Source organism: Scophthalmus maximus, chromosome 4 (assembly GCF_022379125.1).
Source record: "Scophthalmus maximus strain ysfricsl-2021 chromosome 4, ASM2237912v1, whole genome shotgun sequence".
Lineage (NCBI taxonomy): Eukaryota > Metazoa > Chordata > Actinopteri > Pleuronectiformes > Scophthalmidae > Scophthalmus > Scophthalmus maximus.
In genome coordinates, this window is record NC_061518.1 from 24,295,190 (window position 1) to 24,309,983 (window position 14,794).

The window sequence follows — 14,794 nt, forward strand, 5'->3', positions numbered from 1 at the left end:
CATTCAACTGGCGAAACGTAGGCTGGCTTTTACTGCGAAACGGTCACAGGAACGGAAGCACAGAGCATCTGTCTCATTCCAAAAATATGCTTTTGGAATGACTCTCCATTGTTTTGACAACGGAAACGGTTTTAATATTGCAGGGCGTGATGGAGCAAGGAGCATCGGACACAGCGAGATGACGGATGAAGAGCTGTAGGTGACACGTCGCACAGCTCCTCTGCGAGGGAAGTGACTTCACTTTTTCGCGCTGTTTTGCGGAAAACTGCATGAAATCAAGACGGAGTTGTTCGTGGCATGATGGAAAAGAGCTAATTACCAACAGACTGACCCCGTTTAGCTATTTGCTGTAAACGGCTAGGCCAGTTGTCTCTATGACAGAGCGGCTGCTTAAGGTGTGGTGCGGCCAGTGGTATCGTGGGAAAAGTGAGAGCTGGATATGTACGGCTGGGATTGCACAATAAACTCTCTGGCAGTGTTCGGTGGAAATGGACCGGAATATATATATATACAAGGGTGTAAAATGGGGAAGGAGGAACAGGTGACCTCCTCCCACAGTCCAAATACAGGTGAACTGGACACTCTGAATTGCCTGTAGGTGTGAATGTGATGGCTGTTTCTTTGTTGTATTCCTCATTGACAACCCGACATGAAATCTGCACTACAAGTATTTTTATATCATTTGCAATGTTGGCAGGAGCTCGGGAGGCCGCCGACAGGGAGTGGGCACTGAATCGGGAGGGTCCACATGCCGGGACATGGACGTGTTTCTCTCTCGCGGATGAGGCTGGCCATGTATTCGGCCTCCATGAGTCAACTGCCTCAGCCTGGGGAGAGAACCCTTCTGTCTCCACATGAGCCTCACCTGATTCAGTGCCACTGGAACCAGAGAGTCGGTCTCCAGACTCGTGGGCCGTGCCAGGCTCAGAGACGGCGACGGGACCCCAAACAGGAGCCGCTGGAGGGGGGGAAGAGAGGAGAGGGCCAGGCGAGAAGACGCTAGGGGGAGGGGTCTATCAGGAGAAAAGAAAAGTTGACAAAAATGTAGATTAAATTAGAAAAATTGAATGTTAATGACAATTCTAACATAATCAACTTTTTAGAAAAACTTTGAACATTGTTTTGGAGCAGTTACGGTACAGGTCAAATGCTATATTGTTAGGCTGAAACTATGAGAACTTCTATTTAAGCCATGCTCAAAAACAATTGAAACTATTTGTATGAAATCAGAATCGGAATCAGTTTTATTGCCAGGTAGGTAACAGGTTACATGCAGGGATTTTTTTTTGCTTTCATTGAGGTGCATGTAGCAATAAACATATATACACAGACTTGGAAAAAGAATATAAAATGAAATAGAACAGAATAAAATAAGATCAAATTAAATTAAATTCACACTATTTATATTCAATTTACAATAAATATCAGGGTCACAGATGGTTGAATGTGTGTGTGGTGAATTACGTTTATATAACAAGTAATGTCAAGGGGGGGGGGGGGGGGGGGGGGGGGGTCAGTGGGGGTCCCACTGAAGCTGACAAAAGAAGTGAAAGACTCTGTCTTTGTCACGGAGGGGAGCATTTCAAAAAGTTTGTGCCCAGGGTGGGAGGGGTCTGCTATGATCTTAAAACCACCAAAAGCAAACAAAAATAAAAAAAACTGCATAAATGTGTGACAGGGTTTTGAATTCAACAGAAATTCAAAAGCGGTGTTTCCGTATAGCGGCGCGGCCCACGCAGTCTTTGTGCAGACTCAACTGTGTCCCCCGTCTCTGTGGCAGAGGTTGTCCAAAGTAGCACAACACAAGCAACCGCCTTCACTGCAACAGCAGCGTGCAACGTCCTCTTGCCGCCTGGTCTCCGCGCTGCCAAGTGCCCCTCTCAATCCCAGGACCTCCCCTTTGCGTCCCTGTGAGGCGTGATGAGGCCCATGGGTTCGTGACATGCAGGGATATCCACCATCCCCGAGAATACACAATCTTCCCGGTGGGTACAGACTGTGACCCTGGCAAACCAATAAATACGTCCAGGAACCGACACTGGTGATCACACACTGCTTGGTGATGCCAAGCGCTTGTGAGACGACGCCATCAACTTTGCATTCGCCAGTCAAAAGAAAAAGGAACTCCAACCGCTCGGCCATGACCCCAACGGAGAGTGGAGAAGGCGAATTTCTGTGTAGTCTGACCACGACGTGCTGACAGATAATTATTGTTATGCATTTTAAGATATAAATGTAGCATCGCATTTATCTTTTCACCCACAATTTGACGACGTCTTGCTCGTTTAGCCAGAGGGGCACGTCTCAGCCTTCTCTCTCCGGTCATTCATTTCGTTGTTATTCTCATCAGAGAAAAATTGAATTATAATGAGAATAAATACAGAGAGGTTAATATTCGCTGGCATTTTAACAGACAGGTTAAAGCTGTTTCCTTCACATTTTCAGTGGGGCACTTTGTTTTTATGTGCACAGTCACGGTCATAAATTTGAGAATGTTGGTTCTAAATTCATATATCTAGAGCAGAGCTGCGCATCACAACACAAAATTAAATAAATAGGTTTATTTCTGCCTTTGAACAAGACAAGGGGATGTGCTTTTCACCTAAACCTTTTAAAACACAGCGTTAAAGAAAAGTCTCCGAAAAAGATAGAATTCCCTAGATAGGGAGCAAGGGGGAGTGAATGGCTGATTTCGGACACAAACACCATTTTCTTAATCAGAAGTTTTGCCTCTTACTTGTAAAATATCCTAAAATCAAGATAGGTAATCCAATGGGTATGAAACCAAATTCAATTTTCATGTTCAACAAGATTGCTGCTAACAAAAACTGGGCTATGCATTTTACATCAGAGCAGTTGTTGGTTTTACGGGCTCCAGGCAAAATGTAATGAAGCTGCCCATGTTTACTTGCTATATGTAGTCTTCGTGATGGACACTCCAAGGTAATTGGATAGCCTGTATACAATAAGACACAGACGGAAGGAGGAACTGCGGTTCAGTGGAGTCCCAGTGCTCATTTTTTGCCCCGAGGCCACCGAAGGATTATACCAGCCAATGCCAAAATCTGTAGAAATACCTAGAAATACATACTTTTAATAATTACTATCTGGATATTGCTTAGCCTGGGTGAAGCGAAGCACAATTTTCTTATTAAAATTACAATAAAGATAGTTCAAATTCAAAGATTTCTGACTGAAACCCCAGCTGCAGCACCGGCCCGTCACAGATCCCTTTCAGTCCTGGCGTTTGCAGCACCTGGCACATTTTGCCTGTTACTTTGCCTTCATTTACATTTATAAACTACATTTGATCAGACTAGACAGGCCATCAATAACTCAATCGAGTGCAAGAAAAGGTCATAAATCACTGCGAAAAATAGAAAGCTGTGTGTCTGGGACTGTGGTTTTTCCGGCAGTCTCAGACTGATTTCAGCTAATCACAACGGCGATGACTTGGGTCACACTGTACGTGGGCTCATCGATGTTGTGATTGCAGGTGTTTGACAGCTGAAAGTTTCCGAACTCGAATATCAGATGCCCTGGTTGGTAGGGCAGGCGTGATAAAGTTGCACGGCAGCAGATCAAACAGGGCCATGGATGTGATTGGGTGTCTTCGTGTTGAAGTCAAATCTGTCAGCTGCTTGCAGAATGCACATTTTTGCCCCCCCCCCTCGCCCGGTGTGTCTCGTCTTCCAATAATCATCTGTCCTCTTTTCCCCGAATGCTGCCCCCCCCCACCACCACCACCTTGGCCCCTTCATTAATATGTTTTAATGATGGCCCCTCGCTCTCTCCGCACAATGTGCGTCCATTGTCTGTTGATAAGTGGCCCGGTGTTGGTGGCTTCTGTTATAGCCAGAAGCCCACAGCAGCACACCGGCTAATTGCAGACGGCTAATGAACGACGCCATTAGCATATCTAGTAGAGGCCCCTTCTCTCTCTGCCTGACTGCCCGGCGGCTGAGTTGTGCATGATGCCGTGTCCACGGGCAATCACGCTGAGCCACACTGCAAAGAGGAGCCGCTGTTAAGGGAAGTATCACATTTTGATCACTACATTATTTTTTTTAAAGCTACAGTGTGTAATATTCAGAAGAACTTATTCCACAGAAATTAAATATATCGTCCATAACTATGTGTTTATGTATGTATAATCACAATGTTTTTGTTTCGTCAACTTTGAATGAGTTAAATGTAGTTGCATAAGGTGGACACGACCTCCGTGTAAGTCACCACGTTTGCTACCTTGTGTTGAATACGGTTGCACAAAACGGTCCAGAATACGTCGCATTCGTGTCGCATTTTCAGACGTTTCCGGAATCGGCGGCGCGCCACCATGAAGTGTCCTCTGTCTGGTGCTCAGTAGGTCGCGGTTTGCAACTTTACCACCAGATGCCGCCAGAAAATTACACACTGGGGCTTTAAAAAAACTGTTAATATGGTTCAAAACCCTGTTGAGAAATTCCCCAGGGTTGTGTAATTATTGTGAGTGGGAGGTGACATGTATGTGCTTATGTTACATATTGCTGCTTCATGCACATAAGCCGCATTTAATTTTACCTTGCATGTCTTATCTGAGATGATTGCAATTTGTTGTGGCTATGGTTGTTCCAGATGTAGGTCTTGTTTTTCATTTCGGATAACTAATCTCTGCTGGGCGATGCATATAAAGCTCGGTAGGGTAACGATTGTGTTGGAACAACAATTATGTTGTCATGTGACCCTTAAAAGTTTTAGTGGATCCGCTGGACAGAATGAGCCTCGACTGGAAGATTTCATATTATTATTTAGAAGTCGGAAAAACAACTTAAGTGGTTATTTCTGTAACAGTGTATTTTTAAAAAAATCTTACTTTTATAAATGCATAGATATATATAATAAGAAAATATTAAATTTGACACATGCAACTTTTATCTACATTATCAAATTCAGCCATCCTGAAGGAATGTAATCAGATTGCATGAAAACAGTTGGAATGGACTATTGGATTTTGTCATTGTTCCATACTTTCAATAAAAAGTGCTGTTTTTTATCTCCAGAATGGAAAGTGGTGTGATTTTTGACAACAGGTTGTGGAGAATCAATTTGACGACACCCTTCTCCGGATGGAGTCTCAGACAAAAAGAGGTATTATATATTTATGAAAGTGTCTGAACGAAAACGTCCCGCGGCTCGCTTATTGAATGAGGTCTTTTATATTTTAGTATCACTTGAACATGAGAACTCTCATTGTCTTCGTCGTGGGGTTTACCTGAGATGCTGTGCAGTTAGCATTGATCAGAGAAGTCTTGGTGAGCTTCATGTGAGTTGTCCTGTGTTTCTTCTTCTCTGGTCCAAATGAGGTTGAGGGTGAAGGTCAATCTGCAGGCCCGTGGATGATGACAGAGACAAGATTTCCGCGACAATGTTAATAAACAAACCACAGTCCTTCCTCAAACCCAACCATTTGCCTAAACATGTGCCTAAAATATTTTTATCTTAAAGTCCTTCCGTAGTCCCTACGCTTGGATATTGTACTGCCAGATCAAATACTGTAGTGGAAAACAAATATGTTAATTTTATTGATACATTCAGTATCAACTTATTTGCCACAAGCATGAATAAACAACATACCCTCCTCGAGGGATTAATAATTAGTAGCATTAGCCATAGCAGATTCATTTCAGAAACCGTTCACACTATTATTGCAGGAAGAGGAAATGAATAAAGGGGAAGCCTGAGTTTGTCTGCAGTGCCTGCTCGCATTGTTGCTTGAAATAGCATAATTCAAGAGCCTGCATCACAGGAGTGAGCGTACAGTCAATCTCTGATGCAAGGTTTTTTCCACAATTGTATTTCCACAAAGCCACGGAGACTCATTGACTCACTGTGTGATGCACTCCTTTTAACAAGTGTCAAGAGCACAGCTGGCACACTGGGGAGTGACACTTTGAACCAGCGTTGTACTGCTCTGGTTCAGCCTTGGCCCACTGTGAATTGTGTGTCTGATCTGATGTAAGCCCATTCACAGACATCTGTAGCCGCGTACAGACACACTCTTTTTTTCTTCTTTTTTTTTTGTTGCTGCTCAGGAATGTCTGGGTATCGCGTGTATGGCACAATCATGTAATCAAACAAATCAGGTTATGTTTTGGACAAATGCGTCGTTCCATTGCAAGGTGGAGGGGGTGTAGTGTGGTTGAAATAAGTGACTCTGGTATCAGTGTCCCCCCCCCTGGAGAGTTGCATGTAGCATTTTATGCATATGCTACATGCAACTCTGATATTTGACATTGGGTACTATTCATTTAAATCAATTACGTATATTCTTATAATAGTTAAATAGTATAGTTTGGTCTAAGTAAAATAATAAATAAAAACAAATGCAGCCAGCCCAGCAGCTTGTATTTGATATACTGTATATAAGAGCAGCAGAATTATAGATTCTGCTTTTATCAGTTATTTTACATTAGGGTGAAATACATTTTAAATTAGGAACTATACATTTAAATCAATAAAGTATAATTTTATAATAGTTTGGATAGGTTTAAGTGTCACGGGTTTGCAGGAGCAGGACCCAAATGAAGGTAAGACGGAAAAAAGAGTAGTTAATAACTAAGGTAACAAAAAACAGACTTAAATGAACAAAATCCAACTCTCCAAACCTCAAATCCCAAACTCCAAAATATGCTACAACGGCATAATAGAATTCCTGAAATTCAGTTATGGCTTTTGGTTTTGGTGTGCCACCCCGAGATTTCCAGTCGCCCCATCTAGCCCCCGCCCCCGCCCCCCCTGTGAAAAATCTCTGTGGGTGCCAGGATAATGTGATTGTAGGTTATGTTCCTCATGAGGCCATCCTGATACCTTATCACAAGTCCCCAGCATGCATCGGTGCCCAAGGCAATCTGTTGCTAATTCAGTGGACGGTGATGCACGGGGGCGGAGTGCAGTGGATGAGTCCAAAGTCGAAGCAAAGACGAACACACTTGGCTCTTGAAACCCACTTTGTGGCGGTACGGAGGAACGCAAGTGGATATAAGGAGAAGGGTACAGCTCTGAGATTTGGCTCAAACTAAATAAAACTTTGTTGAGTCTGAGAGGATTTCTGGGGCGTCGATTCGCTCACTCAGTGGCACCGGCGGCACCGTGTGTGGAGGCTTGAGTCCTCCCGCGGCGGCCGTGGGTTCGACTCCGACCCCGGCCCTTTGCTGCACGTCTTCCCCCACTCTCTCCGCCCTTCACCCTGGATACTGTCCTATCGTTAAAGGTTTGAAAATGCCCAAAAAGTATCTTTGGATAAGTCCCACAGGCCTGGAGAATCACAGAAGTCAAGTGGTGGGGACAGAAATACAGTGAGAGTGGCGTTTATTTCTTTTTTTTTCACTGGTCCTCCTTTCTTAGGCCCACGGAGGCTAATGGCTGCCAGGAAATTGAACTGCAAAGGCTGACCCAGAGGTCCTGCGGAGAGGACACACAGTTCATTCATCTTTTAGTCGCACGATTCTCAGCATAACGCTAGAAGGAAGAAAAAAAAACACAACTTATGATAAAACACTGAATTAATTAGCCACTTTAATTGTGTGTTCTCCAACTCCTATTCTCCCTGGGCATAATTAAGCTGTGTTTATTTGGACACTGTTTGCTCTTCAAGGAGGTAACACAGCTAATTGGTATTATGCTCAAGTCACACGTACAATGCAATTAGATCAACTAGCTGCCTCTGCAGAGGCCGGTGTGTAGAGATGGCATCTCCAATTACCGATTTAAAAGATACAAATTAGGACATATTTAATGGATTTGTAAATGCAATATTATTAGAGGGTTGGGGGGGGGGGGGTTGGGTGTCCAGGGAATGACTGTTGGAGCACAGTCTCTTGGGGAGGAGGGAGGGGGTGGAAAATTCAATTGGCTTCTTCACCCACAATGCATTTCCCAATGTCTCGGGTGTGTGGGTTTAGAAACTGGTTTTCATGTTCTACCTGATGATGTTGCATAATTGCAGCCTTCATTAACAGATTAAGGCCAGAACGCCACAGGACTGATATTTTTTTTTCTGGTTTTCTTTTTTTTCTGTTCCGCAGTGCTTAGCCACATTGTGATTATTTAAGACTGTGGGTGTCACCCTTTTCTTTCACACTTCCTTTCCGTCTGAAATCAAGAAACATTTCTTGCCCCCCCGCAGTAAAACAAAGTAAAGGACTTCTTTGAGGACAACGTGGCATGTATTTAGTAGAGCAGTCAGGGCTTATCTTTGGACTAAAAAGACATTAAGCCAGAGTGGAATAGCAGTCAGAGGGTTATTATCTTCCCTAATGTGATGTATTTCAGATATTATTTTTAGACTTAATTGGATTACTCCAAAGTGGGCGTGGCTTATTACATACAACACGACAGACGACTGAGTCCCGAGGTCATGACAGGCTCTGTAACTGGATTCGGCCTTTGACGGAGAACTTCTTTCTTTTTGGGCTTTTTTCTATTAAAAAAATAGTGTGCTGCTGGGGTTTGCTTTTCATGGATGAGCATCATCTGTCGGGGTTTTGTCTTTTGATCTAAAATGGTAAATCGCTGCTTAACATCACTGCGACGTTGTGGCGTGACGGTCCGAATGTCCAGCAGAAATGGGCCGATATGATGCCATGTATGTCAGGTTAGTGGTCACGCACACTATTCTCTTGCTGCTTGTGCTGCGTTTTTTTTTGCAACAGTCTTAAACCGTCCAACCAACACCCTACGCCTCTTGAAAGGCCACACACTCACACACACACACATACACACTCACACACACACACAAACACACACACACACACACACACATACACACACATACACACTCACACACACACACACACACTCACACACACACACACTCACACACTCACACACACACACACACACACACTGCCCTTTTCTCCTCCAGTTGCAGCTTTAATTGACACAAATAATAGTCACAGCTTCCCAACAGCAACAAATGAACAACTAATTAGAGCGCAAACCCCACGGAAATGTGTGCTGGAATTCTTTTTTACAAATCTTTTGTTGCTGAAATGTGTTCCGACTGTCCCTGTTATCGCTCGGCACGCCGACTTCATTCTCAGTGCAGATAAAAATACACTCAGGTTGGAAAAGGAGCGGAGAGGGCAGGAGACAGGCACGGGACAATTTTGTTTCAAAACTGATTTGTGGTTATGTGGTTGGACTGTTGAAAGCCAGGAACCTTGGCACCTCGCAGGAACAGTCCAAAGATGTTGTGATCGTAAAAAAAAAAAGAAAAATTAATGAATCATAGCACTTAATGCAGGTTTTAATACTGCTCTGAATAGATGTTTTCTTAAGAAGCAACAGGCTGATTTATTACAAGACTTCAATAGAAAAAAAGAAAATCTCTCCAGGATTCAGCCGAGAATGTACAGGCACAAATCACAAAGCTTTTTCTTGAAGGAGGGACTCAGGGTTTGCCTGATCTTTGTCCTTTAAACGAGTCCGTCTGGTTCAGACACACTCGCACAGGTGCGGCTCTGCAGTGTGGTTTTCAATAAGAAAAGGAATTCTTTTTTAATCAAATTCTTGGAATATTTAATATTTCTAAACTAATGGCAAGTGCATAAATGAATGTACCGTAATTAGCCCACAGCGGTCAGTTGGATCAACAATGAGCTTAGAAGATGCTTCCCTGAGTTATAAACACGGTCGGGAGATCGTAGCACCGGCAGTCAAACAGTGAATCTGTTCCTTTAACATGGATCCAGTGCTCCTCGTGAGGCTGCTTTAATATTTAATGCAAATTTTATATCACAGACTTTTCTCTTTTTTTTTTTTTTCACTTTTACACAGCTCCAAAATAATTCCGGGGGCAGACTTTCGAACTTCTTGCCCATATATTAAATGAAAAAAGTCAATGGAATAACATCTGGATGGCGACGGCGGCTTTTTTTCAATGCCCCAGTTTGAACTTCACAGCTCCTCTGTTTTTCTCACGTATCTTGTGCTTCATCTCTCCACAGGCTTTGTCTCGCCATGTATCAGAGCGTTGGTCGACCCTGCCCCACCACCCAGCGCCAACCGCCACCAGCCGCTTTTTTGAACCCTTTTTTTTGGGGGGGGGGGGGGGGGGGGGATGAACTGATATCCCACAGATCCATCTTCGTGATAACGACCAGACGATTACTGCGATGTTTATTACCATGGTAATGAGGAGCCACACTTAGAGAAGATAGGGAAGGATTTCATTAGTCGTCGCCATGGTAACTTATCTTTTTGCTGTGGACGTGTTTGAACCAGTTGTAGATACTGTTTTTCAGGAAAATCATTTTGAAAACATAAAGCGCTGAAGCTGCTCATATTATCATTTATTCAGCGGCTTTTTCAAATTGCCTTTCTTTTCGTCCACCTAATTTTTTCAAACAGTTTTATGACATTAATTGTGTGTAACAAGTGTGTGTGCAGAGGGAGTCGTGTGTTTGTGGTCTAAAGGCCTCAAGCGAAGGACAATAAAGATCAGCATTAGCCTTTAGGCCTGGCCCACTCCGCTCCTCAAGAAGAGAGCAGAGAGCTTTGCAGCCCCGTTGTATGTATCATTCCCTGCACATAATGCTCTTACTCGTCTTTACAGTTGACACCTCTGCTCTGGCTTTAACCCGGTTCAACTCCATTCACCCTTTCCCGTCGTATCCCCATCTTTTCCCAAACACTTTACTTTTGTCTCCTTCCCTCTGATCCCACCGCCCCTCCAAGTTTCTCATAATCTCCTCTCTTCTTTTCTCCTCTTTTTTTATTACTCTCGTCTGGATATTTCATCTTCTTTTCACCATTTCTCTTCCCCTCCTCTCCTCTCCCCTGTCATTGTGAATCCACGTTATTCCACACACGCGCCCCTTACTTTTTTGCCGATCTTTTTAATCTTCTTAACCCATTTGCATATTCACGCTGTAATTTTCCTCCCAGGTTGCATTTAAATAATACAAATCCAGTCTATATTTGTCAGCTGTGAGACGATCCTATATTTATGAATATAATTGAACACATTCCAGCCGTTAGAAGATGATGCCAAGGGGGGCGTAAGAACAAGGAGTCACATCTGGAGCCCCACTTTTCTCAACCTCATTTATTCTGCTCTGAAACCAGAGCTTCACAGCGAGAGCCAGAGTTCTCACTGCTCAGTTTCGGTTCTTTTATGTTGTTATCGTTTCTTCTTCTTTGAATTAGCTAACAATTCCATCAGCCATAGAAGTATTGTCCTGAGCAGAAGTGAGGCCATTTCAAATATATTTAATTATATTGATTATCATATTTATATATAGTCACAAGAAAATGGCAGTATATATGTATGTATACAGCAATAGGGAAAATTGGTTCATATAAATAAATTAGACCTACTTCATTTCCAAAAACCTCAGCTCAATATTGCACGGGAGCACTGCAATGACGTAATCTGTTTTGTTTTCATGTTATCGCTGCAATCTTTTGGACTAATGGTGGAATTGTCTGACATCAGCAGGACGATTAAAATTCATACTGTATGTGGTTTAGGGACCAAATGTATGAGATATCCTTTGTTTTGGAAAGTTGTGCTTGGACTTTTGGTTTCTGGGTAGACAGATAAGGTGTAATGTGAGGATGTCTGTTGTTTTGCTGTGGCTTTAGCATCCCGTACCAAAGTGCGCTCCAGCTTGCGCTGTTCAATTTGCACAATTTGTAATTGTTGTTTGCATCCTTTGTTCTTATAAACTTGTCATAGTACTGGCCATTTACTAGGACAAATCCCAATGAGCTGTTGAATTGGTAATCACAGAAATGTTCGTTTCTTTGAGCCCTGAGTAAGACCTTAGCTTAGCACATCAATGGCGACGCAAATTAATGGCACGAAATTGCGAATAAGTCGGGGGCAAATTTCAACGGGTCTAACGAGCATATTCGGGAAAAGAAAGGTGGAATTAACATCATCAAGCGATGATGATCTGTTGCTCTTTTACTAAATAAAAAGAAACAACACAAAATACCTGGGTACACCCAATATTGACATAGAGTGAAATTGGTGAGTGTCACTGCATGGTTCATGAAAAGTAGCAAGTTCAATATTTATGTACACTTTAATTAATTGTTAATTTTAGTTAATCGTTTTGTTCTGTTATTATTTTGATGCAAATAATGATATTTTCAAAAGAAGCTATACTTTCCCTTTTCCTAAAAAAATTAAATCCTCAATATTGCTCTGCTAAATTATATGACTGATGTGACATTTTGCATTTACTGGATACAGGTGTGAAAATTATTAATGAAGTGCAAATTAAGTGTACGAAAAAACTGCATCCAGTGATCACACGTGGGCTTCATTCCTTTCACAGTTTTTTGGAGTGTGTTCGCGTGTTCATATGCGACACTTCACCTCCCACAAGCTTCATTAATTTGAAAAAGCAAAATTCTGCTTGTCCCTCTGTAAGTGGGTCAGGTTCATAAACTAATGAACCACTTTTGATTCTTCTCCTGCAGTTAAGAATGGAAATATTAATCAGTGTGATTAATCAATCAAATGAGAAGCCGTCGTCTGATGACATGAGTGATATCAAATGCAAGGATGTTAAAGTGATATGTTTTCACACCTCATGCATATACAGTATGTGGGTAGGCATCTCTCTCTCTTTATCTCCATCTCATGCTCTCTCTGCATGTGTGTTTGTGAAATCTGAGAGGAGGTGGAGAAAGCTTAACCCCTCAGAGATTGTGATCTGGAATGAATCCTTTGAAGCTGTGTTCTTGTAGTAACTGTGGATAATTGATCCCTGCCTTTGAATCTGGCTCCATGTTTCTCCAGGGGTGAAAACGTCATTGATGAGCTCTTTGTGAAATCCATAAATTTAAGCGAAAGGACCTATAAGAAGCTGACATGATGATTGCCCTCAAAACAAACTTTTTTTGAGATCATGAATTTAATCCCCAGCCTTCAGTCATTGGTCTCCCTAAAATTTAAGAGTATATAGATCACATATTAAAGACATGCACAGAATATTTGATGGATGACTACGCATGATACTAATGCTGGGTTCCCTCCAAATGCGAAGCGAATCTTCTAATTCGAGCAAACCCAACCGGAAATCATCCGGCAGTTCCTGTTGGACGAAATTCGCGTCTACTGGCGTCTTTGCATTGACTTTGTATGTAATCTCCAGTTGGTGACAGCAAGAGGAAATATTACGGCCATAGGGCTTATAAAACACGTAGACACTTGTTGCCCCCATAATCGTCATTATGTTAGGCTCTATTTGTGGCCACATTTTATTCACAAGAACGTTAACAAAGACTTTGACACTTCAGCGCTTCAGGTCTGCTGTCAGCAGATTCATAGAAAACAATTTTACTTTTGTCAGTAGTCAAATTAGGGTAATTAAAACATAATATCAACAACAAGGCGCCATCAGAGCAGAGCTACACTGCGACCGGAATAAAGAGGGAATGGTTTAGAAGTGATGTAGCTTATTTAAGTTTTATCTGCTGCCGGACGTCGATCCGTGGGTCGTGGTTTCTGATGGACGCTTGCACAACGCTTCAGCCAACGTTGAGTAAATAAGATATGTCATAATATGATACACCATCTGAGTAGCGCATCTGCAGACAGGACCCTACTATCACACGCTATAGTTAAGTGACGGACAAACCAACTGGTTACTAACTGGTTAGCAAAGGTTAGAGAAGAAGTGGTGCAAAGAAGCTCTTAGCAATTACTTCCCTGCCAGACTGGTAAGCAAACAGCTGTTAATGCAAATGTTTGCTATATCGCAATAGCAAAAACGTACATACAGCACCTTTAAAGCTACAGTCTGTAATATTTAGAATAACTTATTAATATAAATTGAATATATTGTCCGCAACTATGTGTTCATATATGTATAATCACCTGCAACAAAGAACCAATGTTTTTTCGTGAATGAGTTAAAGATAGTGTCATTAGGTGAACCCGACCTCCATGTAAGGCGCCATATTGCAACGTCGTGTTGAATACGGTTGCACAAAACGGTCCAGAATTCGTCATATTCGCATTTCGGTAACCGGAAATGGAATCAGCGGTGCGCCACCATACAATGTCACTGATGGTTGCTCAGTTGGTTGCAGTTTGCAACCTTACCATCAGATGCCGCCAGAAAATTACACACTGGGGCTTTAACATGTATTTAGCTAAATGATCCATGTCTTAAACAAAGTATTCTATGACTAATATGAACGTCTGGTCAAGTGGAACAGTGGGTAGCTGCAGGAGAGAAAGTATTTTATGTAACTAAAGGCTATGAAGAGCTTTGCGGAAATATGCCAAAAAAAGTAATATTAACAAAAAAATCACTAAATTGGCGAGCCCAGTTGACAGTAATGATGATCTGCTGAACAGAACATTAATTTTGTCATTGGTATGCTTTAGTTAAGTTTTGTGTTTAAATTTGTAAGTCACTCACGTGTCACTGCAGAATGAACCTGCTGGTAAGATCGGTTCCTGCATGAGGCCCACTATCAACATGTGTTCTGGTGATGAGATTCCATACAAAGTCTGAAAAAGAGACAAGTCAACAAGAATTTGATTGACTCAACAAAACTGAAGGGAAATGACTCTGACTCTCAGTCCCACCTCACATCAGCAAATGCCTGTACAGTTGGTAAATTGGCTGTTTGTGGCAAATAAACATAGAGTGCAAAAACATTTCACTGGTCAAATATGCAGCAATAAAGCAAGACGATGCTTTTTGTGTGAATGACTCTGTTGGGCCTAAATGTATGAAAGTAAATGTTACGTGCATGGCATGTTTACAAAATCACAGAAAATGGATTG

General features: G+C 42.2%; 1 long non-coding RNA gene across 1 annotated transcript; it reads right to left on the reverse strand.

Moving 5' to 3' along the window:
• Positions 1-467: 467 nt before the first annotated feature.
• On the reverse strand, positions 468-14,491 carry LOC118301782. The gene is made up of 3 exons (XR_004790363.2): positions 14,424-14,491; positions 5,252-5,361; positions 468-1,013 (listed from the first exon to the last, which is right to left on the reverse strand). It is a non-coding gene; the product is annotated as an uncharacterized LOC118301782 (long non-coding RNA).
• Positions 14,492-14,794: the final 303 nt, after the last annotated feature.